Source organism: Mchenga conophoros, linkage group LG9 (assembly GCF_057382185.1).
Source record: "Mchenga conophoros isolate Kocher_MC1m ecotype Shallow Benthic linkage group LG9, M_conophoros_male_GT1.1, whole genome shotgun sequence".
Taxonomy (NCBI): domain Eukaryota; kingdom Metazoa; phylum Chordata; class Actinopteri; order Cichliformes; family Cichlidae; genus Mchenga; species Mchenga conophoros.
Genome location: NC_140534.1, coordinates 9,130,049 through 9,151,990, shown reverse-complemented (window position 1 = coordinate 9,151,990; position 21,942 = coordinate 9,130,049). Strand labels below are relative to the sequence as shown.

The 21,942-nt window shown below is 47.0% G+C and overlaps 1 protein-coding gene across 2 annotated transcripts in view; it reads left to right on the top strand.

Moving 5' to 3' along the window:
• LOC146566719 (partitioning defective 3 homolog) overlaps positions 1–21,942 on the top strand; it is a 357,883-nt gene that overhangs the window by 242,977 nt on the left and 92,964 nt on the right. The window lies entirely within an intron of this gene.

Here is a 21,942-nt window from a genome sequence, read left to right as displayed (position 1 = left end):
AATCACTATCTGCTTTATTTAATTCCACTCACCACATCCGCCACTGGATCATACGGAATTTGAATGCATTCTGTGGATGTTGCCGGCGCTAATCAGGGACCCCTCTCCTTGAACCCTGCAAGGGGAGGAGAGTTATCGACCTCAAGGGCCTCTGGCACTTTTGAGCCAGATTATTTTTAATAAGGGCGCCATGTTTTATTCATAATCCCGTGCACGTGTGCCTACTATCCAAACACACTCATCATTTGTGAACCAGAGGAAAATGTTCTGTGCTCATGCCGGAGCTAACGTGGGGGGGGGGGGTTGGCTTTGAGAATAAAAGACGATAAAATCGACTGCAGGTCGAACTTAGAGGCTGGGAGATGTTGTGGGCTGTGAGGTTCCTCTCCCAGTCTGGGAAATAGTTTCCCTGGCAGAGTTCTTCATCCTGAGAAGACAGTCACTTTGAACTGTGGACAATGCAGTTGGACAGTGTGAGGAGAAACACGCAAAGGGAAGTTGATGGAAAATAAACATCCCGTGGTGTCTGCCACAAGCAAAATTAGGAGTCACGTTAATTATTTCAACTCCACGCACATTTAAATATGGCATAAATTAACGGCGGAGGCGGTGCGGGCCGTTATCGTGCCGTGAGTCGTTTTCATGTGGATTGCTTTAATGGGATTAGTTAGCATATCACGGCGCACGCCTCAGTAATGAACAATAAAGATGACAAGTGTGCTTTGAGGTGATGATTGAGGAATGTAGGAAGCTGTCTTATCTCCCATTATTTTTACTTTTCTGATTTATTTACTTACCCGCCTCTTATTGCGTAATGTAGTGTGAAAAGCTCGTGCGTCCCAGTGTCGTGGACGCGTAAGTCTTCGTGGGAGGACAGAGAAAAAAGCGAACTGCAATCCAAATTGACAGGTGAAATTTGAGCCACGGGTTTGACACCATGACATGCAATCAGCACCGTTGGCAAACCGTTATGAGTGGCTGTGTGCTGGGCTTCATAGGTGTCTTCTGGGTGATTTTTTATTTTTTTTTGAAGTGCATGTTGGCCCTTGGCATGCCCTCCTTGGCCTCATCATCGTTCTTCATTATCTTTGAGTGCCACAGCCACTTAAGAGTTGGCACGCGACAGGCCTCGCTGACACTCCCCCCATGCTCTGTGCATTTAACGCCAGCCCCCGTGCCTCCTGAATATTAAAACCGCGACTCCATGACTCCGAAACCTTGTCGTCTATTTGCTACTTCTCTACCTCGAACTGCATTTTCTATTTAAAGCTCTCAGACCTGCACATCAACAATGTCCTCTTCTATCCCCTCCCTGTTCTTCCTCGTTCGAAAACATCATCGTTTCAGAAAGTTAGAAATGGCAAAGAGTTGAGGTGAGAATGAACGAGTCCCACTGGATACAACAGCAAACTCTTTCTATAAAGAACAGTCTGGAGTGATGTGAAATGCCTAGCAGTCAAAAGGGAGGAGAGGGAAAGAAAGCGAAAAAGATCTAACTATTGTGTGTCTCACTTTTAGCAGTTCCAAAAGTTTTCCCTGATTTCAGAGTGAAAAGTTTAACTTTGCATGACAAAAAGGTTTGGCTGACAGTTACTCGAACACCCGGGCTTGCGTGCCACAGAATTTATATTAGCGAGCTTCACGTGCGAGTGTCTCGCCATTAAATCGCTGCATCGTGGAGACATCCTCGTTGGGTTAATCCTTTGTGCTGCTTGTCTCGGCGGGTTTCATCTGCATAAAATGGATTGCCAGGCAGCCACTTTTTCCTGCATTTCTCACAGATGCATGTTATAGCACTCCCTCTAAGGAGATTTCAAGGAGTTTGCAGTGCGATGCAATTTGAGCTCATTTGCATGCAGGACTTTGGACGGCCTGATGAACGTGTAGCGCACGTCCACTTAATGGACAGCCTGATTGGAAGTGCATTAACATTGGAGCCAGGGGGAAGGAAGATGGCCTAATATAGGGTGGGAGAGGAGGGGGAAGAGTGGGAGATAAATACAGCGAGTGCAAGAATGGCTGAACGTGTGCAAGAGGGTGATGGAAAGAAAATTGACTGCCTAAAGCTCAAAGTAGGAAAAAAACCCCACTGCAGTGCACAGCCTTGGCTTCCAAGCCCTTCATACTGTACAGACTGTAGGCTGGGAGGCTTCCTGGTATACAGTCCTGTAACATCCAGTAATGGATAGCCCATAATCTCATGAATGGATAGCAGTACGCATCTATGCATGCTTCCACAGAACAAAAAACAAGCCCCAGGCAGTTTGACATCGCTGTTATTTCTTGAATGTCTGCTGGACGCATGCATAGCTTGTCCACTGATGCATCATATAGGGAAGAGCACAGGGGAACGCATCATCCACCCCCCAAAACCATTGTATGTGATTATTCATGTCCTTTCTAGTGGATAACATGTGATCATTACTTTCCACTCCTATCAGTTTTGTTTAGATGTTGGAAGCGTTGCCCACGGCTCTGTTAGCATGCTAGCAGACAATGATGTCTGGGCCAGCCTGGGAGATTCCCCTCGATGTACCTAATGAGGTGCTGTTTATCTGCCGTGTGACTGACTGACCGCCTCCATCAAAGCCCCATCTCCATTACTGTGGTGGAAAGGAGGAAAAAAAATTGTTTTTTTTACATTGTATATGTATATATATTAATTTAGACAGTAGGCATTATTAGTGTGGGTGTGCCTGTGAAAATGTATTTCTGTGTATTCAACCCTCTCTTATTGCAATTCAGTTAACAGTTTTTTGTTGTTTTGAAATGCAACAGACTATTTAAAAACGTAGGCTAGCATTATCACTGGGGTGAGGGTTGCAAAAAAAAAAAAAAAAAAAAGCTGGGATGGGAAATGGGGAGCAGAGAAAGGTGGGGGTGGGGTGGGTTAGGGTGGAACGAGAGAAGGAGCGTGTGCACTGGAGTGAACTGGGGCACCAAAGAAGAGTGGGAAAGACGGATGAAAAGGAAACGGGAGAGGCAGAATGAGGGAAGAAGGGAGCACTTCAGAGCGACAGTCACGGCATCATACTACTGTCCGCCTGGGGGGGGGGAGACCGGGGATCTTTGGCGATGCGTGCCTGCGCTCGTGCATGTGCGCACGCGTGCATGCTCAAGCTTCTTCAAGGTGCATGTAAGATTTGCACGTTTGCATGTGTGTAATGTGCGTTTGCCTTGTGCACGTTAGATGAAAAGACTCTGTTAATGGGATGTGGCACCCTTCCTCCCCAGAGCTCCCTCAGCCATGCACACTTACTCCTTTTTTTTTTCTTTCTTTTCCCTCCACCCATCCTCCCCACTGATCCACCAATCTGTGTCTCGCTAAGCCATCCCACACTGGAGCTCAGTATGACAGCCATGCACCCTCCACCCCTTTCCATTCTCACCCCAGGGAGCTCATCTGCCTGCTCCGCCCCATAAATGCAATCCCACTCGAGGCTACACAGACAGAGATGAGGGAGAACCGGGAGCTGGAACGGAGGGTTGCTTTCCATCCCTCAATCTTTATTATTCTTAGGTAGCACGGGAGCGCACTCTCGGCACGTGGGGGCGGTGCCCGTGTGTTTGCATTTGTGAATATGCCGAGAATATGGATGCCATGCTGTATGACCATGATTGCCTTCTGTGAGGCATGAGAGTGGGTAGTCTGTGTTGCCATGCAGTTTTGTGTCTTTATGCCGTGTGATCCTTTCAGCTCATGTGGGTGTGAACGGCTGATGGCGGGTGAGCCAGTTTGATCATTAGTACGCTGACATGATATACACATGAACTTTTTTTTTTCTTCTTTTTTCTTTTTTTTTTACACACACACACACACACATGCACACACAGAGCTAATGGAGCAACACAGACAAGAACACACACTTTCTCAAGCTAACACACCCCTCAGCACCTTCATTTTCCCCACACAGACACACACACATGCTCGCATATGCTTGTAGTATTATGCCACAGTTGATTTGGAGACAGCAATTAGCCGCCTCCACATGTGGGCCTTGACATCTGCTGAATGTAATCTGAGAGAAAATGATAATTGTTCTTCCTTTGCTCTGCCTAACTCATCATAATGTCGATGCTGAGCCGCTAAAGGGAAGGATGGGGTGCAGCGTTAAGCACGAGAACGGCGACATCTGAAGCTACGTGACAAATATTAACGCGGGAAAAACTAATTGTGTTAAAAGCAACTTATCTTGGATTGTGAATAGTGATGAGTGGCCAGTGTTTTGTCTTTTTGGGGGTTTTTTTCTTTCCGGATATTACCTCGGAGTGGAAGGGAAGGATAGGGAAGGAACTACAAATTTCTCCTGTCATGGATAAATATTTCAGAGGGGACTTAATGCTGAACTTGTCAGCTTTGCCAAGTGCAAAGTCATGCCTCAATATCACCTTCAAATGGTTGCTCGGCTAAAAGAAATATCATGTCACTGAGGGCGCTACAGAGAGAGCAGGTCGGCCTTTTCAACTTCTCAGGGGGAGAACACCTTTTTACAAAACTCCCTCCCTTCACAAGTCAGTACGTGATGCCCTAACTTTAAAGGTGTGTATATATATATATATATATATATAGATAGATAGATAGATAGATAGATAGATAGATAGATATAATATGCACTCTGAGTGTGACATCCCATTACTCTCCTGCCAGTCATGTTACCAAAGAGGCCCAGCAGGAGACCAAACAGCTACCAACAGTCTCCCACTGAACATTAGCACCACTGTCACAGAATGCACTGACACGAGAAGGAAAGGGTGAAAAAACAAAACTCTTGTGCCTGACAGTTCAAAACCCTTGTGTTGTCCTCGAGATTCCCATACACTTGTTTCCCATACACCTAGGGGTCATTTTTGACTCGAGGACAACACAAGGGTTACGGGTGAACGTTGCTTTGCATCTTGTATCAAACCCTGAATGCCTCTGTTTTTTTCTGGAGGGTTGAAACATTTAGAAATGTGGAGGATGGGAATAAGGATGGAGGGAGGAGTGGTGAACTTTAATAACCGGCGGGGGTGGGAGTGGTGGGGGGGACAGCGGTTGTCCGGTTGCACTTCCTCTGCTATTGGCCACTCGATGCAAATGTGATTGGGCAGCGCTAGACCTCCATCAGACAGCCCTGAAGTAATTAGGTTTAGAATGATCATGCAGTGCTGCAAGATAGACCTTGAAGAATGGGGAGTAGTGGTGAGGCTAGTCTGTGTGTGTGTGTGTGTGTGTGTGTGTGTGTGTGTGTGGGAGGTGGTGTTGCATGATGGAGTTAATTGAATCTGAAATCTTGTCGGCCTGAAATGAGATCCACCGATGTCTCTCACACTGTGTCTCCTGCAGAGGGCTGCAAACATGACTGAATTCATAAAGTGTGTTATTAAAGAGCTCAAATTAAGTGTAGCAGCGCACCCCTCCATATTCTACCAGGCCTATGACTACTAATGATCCAACCCCAGCGGAATCTCAACCAGATGCATCAATGGACATGCGAGACTCTTCTTCTCTTCTCTTCTCTTCTCTTCTCTTCTCTTCTCTTCTCTTCTCTTCTCTTCTCTTCTCTTCTCTTCTCTTCTCTTCTCTTCTCTTCTCTTCTCTTCTCTTCTCCTGTCCTCTTCCCTTCTCTCCCCTCCTCTCCTACCTACCGCTCAGCTCTCTGATGTTCTCAAAGAACCCGCTTCATGTTTCTTAACTTCCTCCCTCTCTCTCTCTCTGCCTCTCACACTTGATTTTCTTGTTTTTCACACTTTGAGACACTTTGATGTTATTTTTTTCTCCTCCTTTGATCAATCAGAGAAAGGCTGTTCAATGCAACTGGAATCTCAGAGGACAGGCAGATTTAAAAATAATGAGAAAGCGTTAAGAACATGAATGTGGATCTGAGAAAGGCACAATCCCATTTTGTGTTTTTCTAAATAGTACAAATGAATCGCTAATGTCTCCTTTAATAAACCATATTAATATATGTCTCTGGTCTATAGGAGAAGGGAAAAAGATAACGCATACGTTGAATTAGAAATGCAAGGCATGCTTGATATTATGGAGACAGAGGTCTCCCCCCCCCCGTGTCCTATGCAAATTAAGTGGGCTGCCTGCTACAGTTGCATTCATTGCTAGTCTCCTCACCCATCCACCAGGCTTAGCATGTAATGAAACTGAGGCCTTCGGCTGAAATGACCTTTCCCATTCACTGAGTTTCCACCTGCTGATTTGCGCTCACACCTTAACATATGAGTGAGAAGATGGGTAGTGGGGACAGGTCGATCACAGTGAAGACAACGGAGAAAAAAATAGAAGAGCTGGGAAAATAGCTTTTGAATTACAAAGGTAAAATCAATCGATGCTGGATTACACTTCTGATTTCCATCAAAGGCAGCCAGGTAAAGCCAGGAACCATATTCCTCTTGTTCTGGCAGCGTCTCTACATGCGTTCAGCATGTCGAGTGAAATTGTCTGTTATTTTTTTCTCTTTTTCTCTGATCATTTTTTAAAAAAATTCTTCACTAAGCGTGTCAGGGAGATGCAGATTCCTTTCATAGCTGGATTGATTGATTTCATTCCTCCCTGTGTTTTTCATGAAGGAATCTTAATTGGACTCTCACTGCCATACAAACATATGTGAGCGCCCCATCAACCCGCCACACACACAACAACCATTGCTTTGTGAGTGGGGGAGGTGGAGAGTGCAAAGCTATGAATGTGAGTTGGAGAGAGAGAGGGAGGATGTGGAGAGTATGTGATGATGGATGAAACGATCCACAGCAGCAGATAAAGGCCAGGTAATATTTTCACCTGCAGATCCACATCGTGTCAGGTTCAAGGCCCTTCAGAGCTAATTGAGTACAAGCAACGTTATATCTGTGGCTGAATAAGACGTTTTTCCAAAGTCTAAAGTTCGGCTACATCTACATTTTCCCAGGCAAGCGTGAGCGAGAGGACACATGGTCTCATGCCTTTATTTTTTAGGGCTGTGTCCACTTAATACTACACTATATAACTGAATAACACTTATTATTAATAAAAAGCATAGCATTATTGAGGCACTGCAAATTATTTAATCCCAACAATGTCATTTCTAAAGCTTTTAATTGGTCATACTTGTTGCCAGTGATGTAATTAACCATTATAAGTCCAGAGTGCACAGCCAGTCAGGAATGGGGCAGCAATAAACAGATGTAATGTGAGAGGCAGCGGAGGAGACCTGCATAGAGTCCTGTGTAATTCCATGTAACCGCAGACCATATGAAACGTAGAAAAAACAAAGAGTCTGAGAGTGCATTTGTCATACTGTTTACTCATGAAAGCTGCGTGCTCTGAACAATGTGCACTCGCCTTTTCTTGATGTACTGTGTAAGGAATGTTCAGTAGCATTTTATAAACTGGTTGTAAGCACAGGTAAAACGTCTGGTTTTGCCCGACTACACTGAAGTTTTGTGAATGTAGTTTGAAAACTGGATTAGAGTTTTGGCAAACTTTGACAACTTAAAACACATACAGTACGTGGGCAGTAGAGGCATATCTGATCCTATTAAGCATGTCTAATTTGTTTGTTTTCATAACGATTTCTCACTTAAAAAATGCTACATGCAGCTTTTTTGTAAGGGTCACGGTTCTGTCCTTCGCAGTGTTTTTACCATCAGCCTCATTCAGCTGTAGAAGAGGAGTGTCCAGGGTTAATTATCTAACCTTGCTTGTGATGTGCAGTCACTATCCCTGAGATTCCTCAGGATTCCTCGCTTGCTTATCCTCACTTTATTTACCATTACTGTCACTCCCTCACTCTTTATTTTCAAAAAAAAATTCTGTGTATCCTCACACATCCCTCCCTTCTTCCCTCCTCCTTCAATCTGCCCTGGAGATTCATTGTGGCATTGACAGAAAGACCTCTCCCGTCTCCCTCTGAATGCTGGGAGCGATGTATATCACGGATCAGCGGTTTTTGCTGTCTCCTTCCCCCAACTGGCTGAAAATGCAGCGCTTGAGCCGCCGTGCATCCATGCATGCATTTCAAAGTCTAACGTTTACAAGGCAGACAACCTGTCTCACTTCTCTCCTTTGCCCGTCCTTCAGGCGAGGGTCTCGCAAATCAGACATTTGAGCGTCACCGTATACATCTGTCTGCAGACTCATCGGCATGTAAATGAGTTGGCAAACAATTGCGAGAAGCGGGGATAATCAAAGCAGGGAAGACAAAAGGCCTGATGAATACAATTAATTTGAGATAATCTTCTATCATGACAATAATCATAAGCTGTTTTTCCCCCCGTCACCTACACGTTCTAATCGGTGTAAGTCATAGGAGGTGAAAGCAGCTGTAACTCCAGTCGCCAAACCAACAATCAGCAGAAATCTCCAGTTCTCATTAGTTTGTGCACATCTCCGGTAGTTTGCAGCGCTATTCCAAAAAATTCAGTCTTGACATCTGTGGTTGAAGTTTCCGTCATTAAAAGAGCTGAGCAGACTTTGGGTGTTGTGTTTGCCTAATGTCGAGGGTTTGTGTTGGAGGCATGCAGCAGAAGCCTGGCTGAGGACGCAGACAGTGGCAGTGATCAAAATGGCCCATTAGGAATGCAGCAGGCTGTACTGTATCTAGGTCACAGCCTGAGCCACCTACTGTAGCTCCTCTGCTGATAAAACCCTCTCCTCCATCACTGTATCCCTGGGTGAGGGTGTATGGACAGCATACTGCGGTCAGGCACAGCATTATGAGCACTGTGAGGGGAAGCAAATAGCACAGATTATCTGTTCATCAGGGCACCTGTTAGTGGGTGGGATATTTTAGGGAGCAAGTGAACATTTTTTTCCTCAAAGCCACCTGAGCTACAGGGGTGGCTGTAGCTACAGGTGGTAGAGCACGTCAGCTACTAACCGGAAGGTTGGTGGTTCGATCCCAGGCTCCTCCAGTCTGCATGCCAAATATCCTTGGGCAATATACTAACCCCATCGGAGTGTGAATGTGTATGAATGTTAGTTAGTAAGCACTTAACAACTTAGAAAAAACGTGCTCGTGTGAATGTGATTGTGTGAATGAATTAGTTGTATAAAGTGCTTTGAGTGCTCAGAGTAGAAAAGTGCTATATAAGAACCATTTGCCATTTACACTGTGATGGCTAGAGGTTTGGGTCAGGGTGCACGTGTGTCGCTTACCTGGGGAGCACCTGGCCTCAGGATGCACTATGGGAAGAAAGCAAGCCGATGGAGGCAGTGTGCTGTTTTGGTTAAGGTCCTGCTGGGAAAACCTGGGTCCTACCATCCATGTAGATGTTACTTTGCCACATACCAACCTGCTTCAAAGCAAAAATGGTTCAGGAATGGTTTGAGGAGCACAACAAAGAGTTTGAGGTGTTGGCTCTGCCTCCAAATTCCCCAGATCTCAATCTAATCACGCATCTGTCCGACATGCCGGACAAACAAGTCTGATCAAAGGAGGCCCCACCTCACAGCTCACAGAACCACTTACATACCACAGCACACCCTCAGGGGTCAGGTGGGCTACACATTGAAAATCAAATGTGATTGTATGTGAACTTTTTGTCTCTCATCTACAATTTATGGCTCTTAGTAATTATATGTTTCTTTTTTTGTGCACCACAAGAGAAAGAAACTCTGCAAGATGAGCAATGAAAATAATAAATCAAACAGAACATCATCACAGGGAAATATGATCAGAAGCTACACACAACTACACGCATTCAAAGCCTCAATTCAATACCTGAACTTCCCTCCAAGCTGCTCAAGTGCCTCTGTGTAAATTGTCCTTCAGAAACTCCCTCCTCGGTGCGCTCATACACTTTAACAAATGGATGTATGAATGTGTTTAGACTGTTTATTTGTGTTGTAATGAGAGGCTTTAATCAGGGGTGTCATGGGTTTGAATTGTTCCTCCCAGTGTGCACGGAAACTCCCCTCCCCTCCAAACATACACGCACGCACAACTCAGTGATTTATGCGAAACATTAAAGGCAATCATGTTGGGCTGGGCCTTGTCCTTTGTATTGCACAGGCTGCTTGAAATATGGAAAAGCCAAGCTGTTCCCTGATATACAGGCACACGCATAAACATAAAGACCATAAACACACACACATGCACGGGTGTTTGTGTGTATCCTGTTCTTCTTAAATATGAATAATTAGTGCAGAATAAATGAATAGATTGTGGGTTTTGTTTTCTTTTTTTCTTTCTTGTAAATATACAAAACACACAGGGAAACTTTTTGATTGTAAATAGATATGCAGACTCTCCCACACAGACATGCACGTGTGTTTAGTTCAACAGTTGCTTTAAATCTCATAGTTGGTAGTTTGGAGGCAGAGAAACAAGCCTCAGCCATTCACTGAGATGTACAGCCTCAATAAAAACATGTATAAAAAATATGTAAATAAAAACCGAACGCAACAATCCCAAAAAATCTCATAAACCCAGATTTTCTTCACAATAAAACACAAAAAACATCAAGTGTTGTAAATGGAAACATTTTACTGTTCCGTGAAGAATATTAGCTCATTTTGGATTTGATGATGGCAACATTGGGTCAATAAGAGGCTAAAAAAAGTAAGTGCTGCTAAAAGGGAACAGCTGGAGGAACATTTTACGACTAATTAGGTTCATTGGCAGCACATCGCTAACATGACTGGGTATACAAAGAGCATCTTAGAGAGGCAGAGGTTCACCAATCTGCAAAAGAACTGCATCTACAAATTATGGAGAAGTTTCAGAATGATAATTTACCGTGCAAGACTTTTAATGTGTAATCTACAACATAGAATATCATAGATCATAATATCAAAAGGGTCAGAGAATGGTCTTTGGATAGTCAATCTTTTGGCTTCAATGTATTAAAAACGATTCTGTGATGGAAATCGCTGCACAGGATTCAGATCACTGTACCATCCACAAATGCAGATCCAAGCTCTTTCAAGTGGAAACGGCTGTGCGATCAGATGGATTTAAATTTGAAATTCTTATTGGGAAACATGAACGCCTCATCTCCCGGACTAAATAGACGAGGGAGCATCGTATCCGTGTGTTTTCTATGGTCTCTGCGACCAAAAAGAACATTTCTCAGTTAAAATCAGATTCTCACATGCTGGAATTTGAAAATCTAAAAGAAAAACTGAGTTAAGGATGTTGGATAAAGTCTGTAAAACAATAGTGAAGAGAGGGGGAAAAAACAGGAAGCTTGACTGACAGAGAACAGGAAATACTGTCTGAGATGGCAGGAAAAAGGGTGCATTTTAAGGCCAAAACCAATTTTCTACAGGTTGGTATGGCACCAATTTCAATGCACCTGTCAGGGAATTCATTTCCATTCAATAAGCTCTTTATGGTAAATGTGTCGAGACAGTGATATTGGTTGAGAAATAGAACGTTTAAGCAAAATGATCCCAGATTGCGTATGGTTGTAAAATATTTTTCTTTGTCATTATTTTAGTGTGGGGAGAAAAAAACAGCTAAAAATACACAAAGCATTACTGAAACTGATCTATCCTCGACGTGACAGCTGTCTTTGCTGTTCAGCTGAAAGACCTAAGAGGTGTAAAACTTTCTGGAGAAAATATTATTTTTCCTGTGGCATTGTCCCCCTACTGGGGTGTGGTGCACTGATGTCATGAATAAATGCATGTCATGCCTCCACGGTGCAGAACCCATCACTGTCTCGCCTGGGATGAACCATTCTGACTCCCATCCTCCCTCCTCCTACGCCCCCGCTCCTGCTTTTTTCACACCATCACTGGAAGAATTAGGCCCGACTTCCCTCCAGAGCTGCAGCCAATCAACAACAGCTGTCCACAGCTTCTCTGAAGGAAATTGATTGGTTTAGTGTACACATGGGCTTATCCAATGAGGCGAAAGCTGTGACCTGTGGGAAGCAGTCTCTATAAAAGGCAAGAGGATGTGCAGAAGTATTAAAGGCTGTGTTATTCTGAAGGTGCATGCTATACCACCACCAAACCCAAGACACTATGAACTCAAAGATCTGACACACGGAGGGTTGCAGTCTTGCTCCTTAAGATATTAAGGAAAATGCTTTCCTGAGGAATTCCACATTCTACACATTCTAGTTCAAGAGGTCTGTTTGAGCAGGGAAGGAACTGACTGACATTACAGGTTGCAGATAATGAGTTCCACGGGGAGGGAGATAATCAGCCAGTGGCTGTTGGAGGCATCATCCCATACCACTGTGGGGTTGGTGTCCCAGGAAACCAGCGGTGGCAGCGTTACTCTGAGGCCACTCTACGATAACGAATGCGCCTTTAATGCCCGTTAACGATCGCTGGGTCACAGCGTGATTCCCAGGGAAGAGAAAAAAGTTCCTACTTTGTTTTTTCTATCTTATTGTTTTTATGAGACAGCTATGTGTCTCACCTCAGGTGGAGAGTGTTTACTCACCAAAGCCAAATATGACGATAATCACAAGTCTTGATTTTTCTCTGAGAGAAAAGAGTATTTTAATGGTGCTTTATAGATTATCACCATGAAATGCAGGGGTGGAGGCATAAAAATTAATTTTCTTCCTGACTGCCACAAATACAGTCGGAGGCGATGGGGGGGGGGCTCAGACACCACATCAGATGTCTGCCGGGGACTTCGCCCTGGGAGATTTGGATTAACTTTCAGGTTGGCTGAGCAGAAACCATAATGATTCTCTCTGTCTGCCCTTGAAATTATCTTCTCATCACTTACTCAAATTGATAGATGCAGTCATTTTTATTTTTCCCCCCTCCTTTCTCGCTCACCTAGTTCCATTTGCAGGTTTGAATAATGCCAGAAGATGTAACACCTCATATGATGAGCGCATCATCTGCAGGGTAAGCCGTGTGGTCCGTCATACCCTCGGGTTCACTTTTAAAAATCCCACAAATTTTCAAAGGAGGAATAGACAGCCATTTTTTCCCCTGTCTTTTCTTCCTAAGTCAGCAACAAACTGCGAAATTCCCCACAGAAGATGTCAAAACAGATTAGCTCCCTTCTAATCCACTCCCCAGATTAAATGATTGTAACAATCAAACTGGCTTCAAGGCTTTGCATAATTTACTCTTTCCCCCCTCATATCTTTTGAAATTCTGTCTTTGACTTTTTACTCCTCTGTTGCATCGCAGCCTTGAAGAATTATCACCCTGTAAATCGATGAAGATGATGTATGAGGCATCCACAGCCAGTGGTATAAACCCTTCTGCTTTCTGTGATGTATGATGATGTATCACGCTGAATGGAGTACCTATTTACTGACTCCTTTTCTAATGGAAGCAGACAAATCCAGGGAAGGCTGCTACTCAGTAATACGCCTAATGTGTGACAGCATTTTGAAAACATTTTATTTGATCAGTTGCTGTCTGCAGATGTCAAAGTCAGGACACGTGGATTGAATGCTTCAATTTTGCTTTCTACGTTTAATCAAATCTGCGGCCATTATAACATTAATAAAGCAGATTTTACTGATGCATGTCAGATTACGCATCATCCAAATGAGCTTTGATAGCCAATCAGTCATTATCAGGACTAAAAAGTGATAAATAGCCCAGAGTAGCTCAGGCTTTGAATGAATGAGTTGTGAATATTTTCTGAATTTGTCTAGATTCTGTTTGCATGCGACTACAGTGCTGATCGCATCTACGGAACGTCTCTGCACACATGATAGTTGTGCAATCTGCGTCTCATCTCGCAGTCTTCCTCTGTGTGTATTTGTGTATGCATCACTCTTACCTGCTGCTCGCCACAGTGAGGTAGGTGGCTGACAGTGGATCATTAAACACTGCTTCGGTCTGGTGGACTGATACTGGGTAGAAAAAAAACACATCATCGCTTTATGATGATGTAAGTTGCAACATTTCTGTGGCGGGGGCGTGGCCCCGGGCGCAGCTGCCGGGGAGGAGTGGAGCAGAAGGCTCAACAGGGCGGCGCTGCGAGGCCGGTAAGAACAGCTGATGGTGTTTATGTACTGATGATGGTCTCCCTCCGCTGTGTTTATAGTGAGACGGGGAGGAGCGGCGAGAGGAGATCAGCTGGGCTCGTGAGCTGTCAGGCTGTGCGACTGAGTCAGCTGTCAAACAAACAAACCAATAAATGTGGAAATTGGCAGTACATACCTGCGTGTGCGTGTATTTGTGCCTGGTGTATTCCACAAGTGGTGCCTAAACCCAGGAGAGTGCCGGTGGGGATATGTCCGACCCACAGGCCGCGCCACCCGCCCAGCCCCTGCAATACTTGGCGCAGATGCTGGCGGAGATGGCGGCGATGAGCCGGGATCAGGCGGCCGACCAGCGTGCCCACCTGGCCGCGCTGCGGGAGCAAACGGACCGACAGACACTAGTTCTGGAGCGGCTGGTCGGGGCCGCTGCCACGCCGAAGCCCTCGCCACTGTTGGTGACGGTGCCCCGGATGGGGGACGGGGACGACCCACAGATGGAGACCTTCCGTGCCACGGCGGAGGCTTGCCAATGGCCGCGGGAGGAGTGGGCTCCGCGGCTGCTCCCCCTGCTGTCTGGGGAGGCACAAACAGCGGCCCTGAGTCTGCCTCCGGCGTCAAGGAGCAGCTTCCCGGATGTGAGCCGGGCGGTGGTGGACAGGCTGGGGCTCACCGCCGAAGACCATCGCCGGCGGTTCCGGGCCTGTCGGCTGGCTACAACGGACCGACCATTCGCCTGGGCCCGACAGCTGCGCGACGCGGCGGTGCGCTGGCTGCAGCCGGGAACATCGGTGGGCGAGACGAAGCTGGTGGACAAGGTGGTGCTGGAGCAGTTCACGGAAGGATTACCAGCGGAGACGGCGAGATGGGTCCGGTGCCACCGGCCCGCAAGCTTGGAGGTAGCGGTGACGCTGGCGGAGGACCACCTTGCCGGTGGAGCAGGGGAATCCGGGGACGCCGGACGGAGGCCGGCCAAACAGGCCCCAGTGCCGGCCCCGAGGCGCCGTGTGCCGGCACCAGGGGACGCCGGCCCCGGAAGTGTCCCCCATGGGTGATTTCCCACTGGAGCAGTCTCGTGACGGCACCCTACGCTCAGCCTTTGACCAAGTGATGGCTATTGATGGTCACGTGGTGCGCCCTGAGGCCGCGCAGACCTACCCGCGTTTCGTCTTATTAAAGGACCGATTATATCGAGTGAGTCGTGACACTCAGACTGAGGAAACACACACCCAGTTGTTGGTGCCGCAGGGCCGCCGGGAAACGCTTTTCCAGGCGGCCCACTATAACCCCATGGCAGGGCATATGGGCTACGAGAAAACTCTGGAGCGAATAACGGCCCGATTTTATTGGCCTGGCATCCGAGCGGATGTGCGCCGCTGGTGCGCGTCCTGCCCGGACTGCCAACTTGTTAACCAGCCAGCCATACCGAGAGCGCCTCTGCGCCCTCTCCCCCTCATTGAGGTCCCGTTTGAGCGCATCGGCATGGACCTCATCGGGCCGTTTCACCGGAGTGCACGCGGTTACCGCTTTGTGTTAGTCCTGGTGGATTACGCAACGCGGTACCCGGAAGCAGTTCTGCTGCGCACCATCTCGGCTAAAAGTGTGGCGCAGGCACTGTTTCAGGTCATCTCCCGAGTCGGAATCCCGAAAGAGATACTGACTGACCAGGGCACGTCGTTTATGTCTCGTACACTGCGGGAACTGTACGAATTACTGGGCATTAAATCTATTCGGACCAGCGTCTACCACCCTCAGACTGACGGGCTGGTGGAGCGGCTGAATAAGACCTTAAAATCCATGATTCGGAAGTTCATTAACGAGGATGAACGCAATTGGGATCACTGGCTAGACCCTCTGTTATTCGCAGTGCGGGAGGTGCCCCAGGCCTCCATGGGACTTTCTCCCTTTGAACTGCTGCTCGGCAGGAGGCCACGTGGGGTGCTCGACCTGATTAAAGAAAGCTGGGAGGACGGTCCGAGCCCCGCCAAAAATGAGATTCAGTACGTGTTGGACCTGAGAGCAAAACTCCACACTTTGGGGAGGTTGTCACGGGAGAATTTGCTCCAGGCTCAGCAGCGTCAGCAACGCCTGTATAACAGAGGGGCTAGACTCAGGCAATTTTCACCGGGGGATAAAGTGCTTGTGTTACTCCCTTCTTCCTGCTCGAAGTTGCTCGCCAAGTGGCAAGGTCCCTTTGTGGTCACACGGCGTGTCGGGGACGTGGACTATGAGGTCGCTCGGTCGGACAGGGGAGGATCCACGCAGATTTATCACCTCAATCTCCTCAAACAGTGGAGAGAGGCTGAAACCGCTTCTCTGGTGAGCCTGGTGAAGGAGAGAGATGAGTTGGGGCCTGAGGTGCCAAATTCTATCATTTCCACCTCCCTCCCTTGTGATGACCATCTCACACAGGCCCAGAGAGCGGACGTTGTCGCGTTGCAACAGCGCTTTGCGGACGTGTTCTCCCCCCTGCCCGGCCGGACGTCCCTCATCGAGCACCATTTCGTGACGCAGCCCGGCGTGACGGTGCGTTCACGGCCCTACAGGCTCCCGGAGCATAAGCGAAAAATCGTGCAGAGGGAATTGGCGGAAATGCTGAGGATGGGAGTAATAGATGAGTCGCACAGCGCCTGGTGTAGCCCCATCGTTCTGGTGGCGAAGAAGGATGGGTCTATACGGTTCTGTGTCGACTATCGCAGGGTGAACGAAGTGTCACGCTTTGATGCCTACCCCATGCCTCGGGTCGACAAGCTCCTGGACCGGTTAGGCACGGCCCGCTTTTTCACGACGCTGGACTTAACCAAGGGCTATTGGCAGATTCCCTTGTCTGCCGAGGCCAGGGAGAAAACGGCCTTCTCCACTCCGTACGGTTTGTACCAGTTCGTGACACTCCCGTTCGGCCTGTTCCGGGCCCCGGCCACTTTCCAGCGTCTCATGGACCGGGTACTGCGTCCGCACGCGGCGTATGCTGCCGCCTACCTGGATGACGTGATCATCCACAGCGACACCTGGGCGGAGCATGTGCTGCGGGTGGCCGCGGTCCTGGAGTCCCTGAGGGGGGTGGGGCTCACGGCCAATCCGAAGAAGTGCGCGGTTGGACGGAGGGAGGTGCAGTATCTGGGGTACCACCTGGGGGGCGGGCAGGTGTGGCCACAGGTGGAGAAGACGGCGGCTATCGCATCCTGCCCGCGCCCCAGGACGAAAAAGGAGGTGAGACGGTTCTTGGGGTTGGCGGGTTACTATCGTTGCTTTGTGCCGGGGTTTGCGCAGCTAACCAGCCCCCTGACCGATCTCACTCGAAAGGGTGCCCCGGATCTGGTCCAGTGGACGGGGCCGTGCCAGGCGGCGTTTGTGCGAGTGAAAAACGCTCTCTGTGGGGAGCCGCTGCTTCACGCTCCTAACTTTTCCCTCCCGTTTGTTCTGCAGACTGACGCCTCGGACAGAGGGCTGGGAGCCGTTTTGTCTCAGCAGGTGAGGGGAGCTGACCGCCCTGTCCTGTACATCAGCCGGAAGCTAGCGGAGCGCAAGCGCCGGTACAGCACCGTGGAGAAGGAGTGCCTGGCCATCCGGTGGGCGGTCGGCTCCCTGCGCTATTACCTCCTGGGACGCTCATTCACCCTCTGTTTGGACCACGCCCCGCTGCAGTGGCTCCACCGCATGAAAGATGCCAACGCCCGGATCACCCGATGGTATCTGGCATTGCAGCCCTTTAAGTTCAAGGTGATCCTTAGGCCGGGGGCACAGATGGCGGTGGCCGATTTCCTCTCTCGCTCGCGAGGGGGGGAGTTGGCTCGGCCGGACGGCTCCCCGGCCTCGAACGGGCGGTGGGGGTGTGTGGCGGGGGCGTGGCCCCGGGCGCAGCTGCCGGGGAGGAGTGGAGCAGAAGGCTCAACAGGGCGGCGCTGCGAGGCCGGTAAGAACAGCTGATGGTGTTTATGTACTGATGATGGTCTCCCTCCGCTGTGTTTATAGTGAGACGGGGAGGAGCGGCGAGGGGAGATCAGCTGGGCTCGTGAGCTGTCAGGCTGTGCGACTGAGTCAGCTGTCAAACAAACAAACCAATAAATGTGGAAATTGGCAGTACATACCTGCGTGTGCGTGTATTTGTGCCTGGTGTATTCCACAATTTGTCGCGGTCCGCTGTGACAGACCGTGCGGTGGTGTGAGTGGTGGACCCAGGTGCGAACACAAGTGAGCAGACGGGAGTGAACTTTAAACAAAAGCGAGCCTTTTATTGTGGCTGGTAACGCAAGAGAAACAAACAAGAATAAGGGCAGCACGAAAGCAATAACTAAACAGAAACCTAAACTGGGAATGAACTAAGGTAAGGCTATGACTTAGAATGCAACAGACCGGGCATGGAAACATGGAGGGTGGGAACACAGACGACGCGACACAGACTGTAAAAAACACAGAGACTAAATACACATGAGGGATGATCAGGGGAAGTGGAAACACATGGGAACGCAGCTGACACACATGAACTTAACGACAGGACAGGAGGAGTGAGCTGAATACACAGACAGTGAATGCAGGCCTTCAAAGTAAAACAGGAAACATGAGACATGAACCGGGGAGACGTAGTACAGGGGGAGGTGACATAACTGACAGCATGAACTTGACAGTACAAGACACACAGACATAACCACACGAAGGGCAAGGGAGACGTAATGCAAGGGTAACATAATTACAAAAAGGACTGGACTACCTTAAAGAACCTAAGCAAACAATAAACATCAAAATAGGTTAAGCATAACACACTGGGTCACACGACCCAGGACCATGACACAATTTCCTTTTTAGAATCATAGTTTTTAAGTTCTAGGCCTTTTTGTCAATTTTCAACCAATAAATCATTAAGTCGACCTTGAAGGTCTTGGTGTATGTGAGAAAAATTTTAATGGATTGTTAACATGACTCCACTCTACACCCCTACAAGGTTTTATCAGAATACATGTGCCAGTGCTGCCAAAAACAACCTCCTCGGCAGAGGTAATAAAATGAAGGTTGGAGTTGATGTTGAAGGATACGCTGGCATCATACCCCTACAAATATTACAGTTCTCTTTGATCAATAGTTGTTCTCTTCTGTGCACTGCAGCATAGTGATGTTAGGCTCATGACAGCATAGCCTTTTCCTAATCTGCACTGTTCAGGCAACACAGAGAACTGATCCAGAATCCGTAAAGGAATCAGAAGTTGGATCTGTAAGCATCAAGTATCAAGAATTCCTATCCTCCAGTTCAAAAGTTTCTGCTCTTAAAATCTTATGGCAGTTTCCAGATTCCGAATACACCGTAGTGCAGTCCAGTCTTTAGGAAGCTGGCCAGAGCTTTAGGGTAAAATCAGTTCTATGTATGCTACAGTTACACCATCGTCATTCTACTCCCGACTTGCAGCTGCCAGTCAATATCTTATTATCAAGCCTCATTGGCCTCGCTGTCAATATGACTGCTCTGCTGCCTGTGCCGATTAATGCCAAGGTGCCAATACCAGTTTGAGAGTTTTACGGAGAAATTCTCGAGTTTCCCCGTGCCAGCTGATGCTGATTAACTCCAAATCGTTACTGTTTTTTGTTAGATTCCTTTCAGGTCTCACATGTGACACTTATCTTTCAGAGACAGGTATGAAAGTCAATATGTTTTGCCATTACACAGTACACACAACTGCTGATGCCAAGGAGCTTCATATTTTCCTTTGGGGAAAATAGCTAGTGTTAAATATAATACTGGCATTAGTGTAGTCCTCTGCTCTCCTGTGGTTCCCACTGGAGGGACCCAGACTGTTCATATAAAGAACAGAGCCACGCTGTAAGCCAGCAAGTGTCCCAGTAGCCTTCTAATAGCTCAGGCAGTGCAGAACCTTTACTTCACCTGTGCTTCACCTCTGCATCCTTCCTCCTCTGGCCACCAGCGATGGGAAAATAATTTCTCATGTGGGAGTTGCTGCGTGTTCAGAGTCCTGCTTGGCTTAATCTGCACTATGTCATACTGTAAGACTCTGCTCACTGTACAGATGTCGATCCAGATGAAGGGAAAAAAAGTTGAGGGCCAAGGTTTGTCTCCCTTAAGGTTACTTTATGTTTTTAGTGGATGACTGGAAGAGATTGAGCAAAAACAAAAGGAGAGAGAGATAAACAGTTCGCTCTTCATAAACGCTACAAGTTGACTTAAACTAGTTCACTTTCATAGGTCACATTTTAGAATTAAAAGAGGTATTTTTTTATATACACTATGGGTAATAGTATTTTACTACAGCTTAAGTAGTGCACAGGTATATTTGTCAATGTTCATACTGGGAATAACAACGTAACAATTGCACTCTACACATGAGTTACTGATCTGAACAGATCCAACTACAAAGATAAAATGGAGAAAAAAGGATTCAGTCAGTAGCTCTCTTGTGAATAATTTTGGATATTTCACTGCTGTTGTCTGAGTCATTGATGGCAGCATTCAGCATTTTAAAACTACAGCTCATGTGACCGTAGTGTGAGCACAGTCTATTACTGGATTCTGAAAAGTAGCTAAAAAGTGAAGCATGCTCTTCTTTACCAGAAGTGAACAAACAAATCATTGAAGACGACTAAGCTGCTTCTTACTCCCCAGGAAAGCTCAGCCGAGCACAGTTTTCCACACAAGTATCACCTTACTGTGCCACTTTAAATTATACGTGAGCAGCAGGGAAAAAAAATCACCAGCATATTACTGACGCAAATGTCTACATGACTCTTAACTTTAGCCAAGTCAGAATGGAGTGTAGTAAGCATCCCAGTTACCTGGTGCATAGGCTGAAGCTCAGGAAAAGTTTGAGCTCTGGGCGTCCAACCAACCAATCAGCCAGCTTGATGAGACACGAGGTTAACTTTGGTTGGCACACAGCTCCACCACAGTGTTGAGAAGCCCACTAATCATGCAAATAACTGCACTTTACTGATGCTGCAGAAAATTTGTCGATGTGATCTCAAACAGATGTGGACACACCTGCAGCGTGACTTGTTCTCTCCAGCTGCGCACCCCGTTATCCACTTATAAACTAATAAAGATTGATGGTGGATCAGGGATCGACCTCTAAAACTTTGTAGCCCCAATGGAAAGTTTGGGCACTCCTGCACACAAATCACCTTCTTTTAGTTGCAGACAAATACATTTGGGTCACTGTTCACAGACAACACAAGCTTTTTTCCAGTGATCGTGCTTTTTAGCATATTTATGTGTTGAAAACAGAAAGGTCAACTTCTTTCAGGAAGTTAATGAAAGTCCTTGAAGGGAAGCCAGGGAAGCTGTCACCTGCCCTGATGATAGATAGCAGGTTCATTATTATTATCATTCCCAGCTCTAGCACAGAGTTTTATGCCTTCACTAGAGCCATTTGTTGATTAATTAATCAGGTAATGTATGCTATCTGTGCTACAAAAGAGCCCACATATCACTCCCTTTGCCTCTGGGCTCTTTACGAAGCCACAAACTCGGGTCTCCTGTAGCACATTCGAAAGATTGCAATTCCAAAACAGGTGCTACCAAAAGAGAAGCCATTTGCACAAAGGTCCAGGCTGCTTTTAATGTAAAGTAGAATAATAAACATCCTTGAGGGAACCAGTCTCCCATTTCATGAATATATTTCCTTTCACTGGCCCTAAGTGAACCACGTCTGATGTAATCTTTTTTCAGCTTTTAGAGAAAGTTCTCAAACTGTCAAATAAAGAACAGCCATGGAAAAAAAAAAGTATAATAAACTTGGCACCATACCATCCCCAGCATCGTGGGGCTTGGAGCGCACAGAGCTTGATGTCTTCTCTGTCTGAAGTTAGAGGGGAGTGGTCAAAAAAACAAAAGCCCAGAGGGGACATCAGAAGCGATGTTGGTGTTTGTAATGCAAGAACGCAGAGTTTTGTTCCAATGGATCAATAAATTCCAGTCCTGTTTTTGTTAAATTTCTTCTCACGTCACACTTTTAAACTCCACTGAGCTTTGTGAAAGATGATTGACTGATGATTGGATTCATTTGTTTTATAGCTATTGTAAAAGTCTATACTGAGAAAACTATGACAAAA